This window comes from Leopardus geoffroyi, chromosome D4 (genome assembly GCF_018350155.1).
Source record: "Leopardus geoffroyi isolate Oge1 chromosome D4, O.geoffroyi_Oge1_pat1.0, whole genome shotgun sequence".
NCBI classification, from domain to species: Eukaryota; Metazoa; Chordata; class Mammalia; order Carnivora; family Felidae; genus Leopardus; species Leopardus geoffroyi.
In genome coordinates, this window is record NC_059342.1 from 83657305 (window position 1) to 83659874 (window position 2570).

Consider the following 2570-nt stretch of genomic DNA (forward strand, 5'->3'; position numbering starts at 1 on the left):
GCCCTTGACCACCTTAGAGCTGTGAGTCCTCACCTCAGCCCCATGAACACTATCACCACTATTGTACAGAGGAAGAAACTGAGGCCAGAGACAGTCTCCCGGCTGGGTAACATGGGGGTCAGGGGGCGGGGGCAGTCACTGTGAGTGGGAGTCACCCAGGCAGACTGCTAGGAGAAGGCAGGGGGCAGGTGGGACCAGCTCCAGGTATGATGGGTCATCCTGCAGAAGGACTTGGAGTCTGGCTGTGGGAGCAGGTCCTGCCACCACTGATTCTGTGGCCACGGGTCCCTTCTTAGAGCTGGGCTGGGGGCCGAGGTGAGCAGCAGTGATGATGTGTTAGGGCTTTGCGCCAGGGCGGGCCCTGAGCTGGAAGCCAGGTGAAGCAGGGGCCCAGGGGCTGCTAACACTGCCCTCCTGCCCTCAGCCTGGCTCAAATGCTCCTGGGGCCAGAGGATGTGGCACAGCCCAGGAGGGAGGAGCGGGAGAGCAGCCTCCCTGGAGGAGGCAGGAAGCCACTCCAGACGCAGGTGAGTGGAGGCAGGGCAGGGCTGCGTGAGAAGCCCTGAGACCGAGGGAGGCACAAGCTGTTCCCTGCTCTCTCCACCTTATGTGCCACTTCCGCTCGGGGCCCCACCTGGGTTGTCTGTCCACAGGTGGTGGACCCACCATGAAAGGCCAGAGGTCTGTTTATTTCATTCTGGGGATGGGGGCTGTCGAACCTTCCAAAGCCCATCATCTGCAGAATGGGGGACATCAGGCCCACCCCACAGGTGACAAGAGGGGTAAATGCAGTCCTGTGTGGTAGTCCCTGGGCCCAGCACACGGTAGGCACTCAGGAATGTCAGCTGTCTTCAGAGATGTTCAGGGAACCGTGGGACCGCAGAACCTGCTGCATGGAGGAGATGATGTTTAAGCCCTTGAAGACCCCCCACCCCCACCCCAGGCAAAGAAAGAGATGAAAGACAGCGGGCTCAGAGGGAGGGGGAGACAGAGGCCATCCCGCCTGCTCCAGGAAGACACAGCGGTGCTGCAGGGGGGAGGGGCGGGGCGGGGCAGGCTGGGTACCACCACCGAAGGTCCACAGAACAGGGCGCTCAGCCCAACCACCTGCTGCCCCAGTGCAGAAGCAGGGTTGCCAGGGAAGCAAGGAGGTGGCTCTGAGTTGGGCAGGCACTTGGTCTCTACAGCCTGCTTTTGCAGAGACCTCTGCCGCCTTCCAGGAGGTTCCTGCCTCCCCACCAACTAATCATATGCACTGGCAGGAGGAGAGGTCCAGGGGTGGGCACCCAGGAGTCCTTTCAGGTCTTCCCTCCTCCTGCTCCATACCCTCCCTCCCCACCACCCACTCTCTTTACTCTCCAGCCAGAGTAACTTTGCTTAGGTCCCCAGACACCCGTGACTGACACCCCTCCATCCCTTTGCTCCAACTCTTGCCTCTGCCCACACTGCCCCCAACTGTTGTCTAGCCAGTGGACCTTCAAAACCTTCAAAACCCAGTTTGGATGACCCCGCTGCTGTGAACACTTCCTGTCCCCTCCAGGGGTAGAATCATTCACTTCCTCATCTTACCCAGCGCCAGGACACGATGGATCACACAGGAACGTGAGATGACTAAGAGAGCCTTCCCAAAAGACCTGATGCTCCCCAGAGGCAGGAAAAAGAGCCCCTACTTCCCTTCTGAAGGTGCCGGGAGGGAAAGGGACACTTTCGTTGCATAAAAGCCACTGCCAAGCTGTGTGCCCCAGCATCTTTTTCTAACGTGCACAGAGGCCTGAAGTGGACTAGGGGTGGCCGTAGGAGTAGTCAGGTTGGTCAGGACAATGGAGGTTTGAATGATGGCTCTACTCCCTCTTGGTGTGTGACCTCGGACAGGTCACCTCGCCCCCTCTGTATCTTGGTTTCTTCGGCTGTAATCTGGAGCTGCCACTTGCCGAAGAGGCTTTGAGAAGCAGATGGGAAGACAAAATGGACAGAGAAAGCCGGCGAAGCCCTGGGACAAGGTCTAGAGCAGAGGAGGCATTCCTCAGGTCTCAGCTGTGCTCAGCGGGGGTGGGAGGGCAAGAGAATCAGTGAGAGGGACTGGCCCTGGGGCCACCAGATGGACAGAGAGGAAAGGGCCAGTGCTCCAAAGTCGAGAGGACCCAGGTTTGAATCTGCCCCTGCAGGTCACTGACCAAGTCCCTCTCCTGGATTCTAACCCCTACCTCACAGGGCTGTGGTAGGGGCAGGGATATGAGGGATGGCACACAGTAGGTGCTCATTAAATGACTGCCCCATCTGCCCAAGGTGGTTGAGGTGCCCCCATCTGCACGGCTGTAGTGGAACTGAGGCTGAAACCCAGGAAGACGTAAGCATCTCCCAAGCCTCCTGGGTACCGCAAGGTCCCAGGTATGAGGTGGGGCCAAAAGGCTCCCCAACAGTGGCTGGTGTGCCCCAACTTTGGCCCCAGATTTTGAACAAAAGGTTATCTGTCACCTCCATCCCAATCAGAGCATTGCACCACCCTCGACCACCCACACCCACCTGGGAGGTTCCGCTTTGGCCCCGGAACATCAATAGACAAAGGGAGC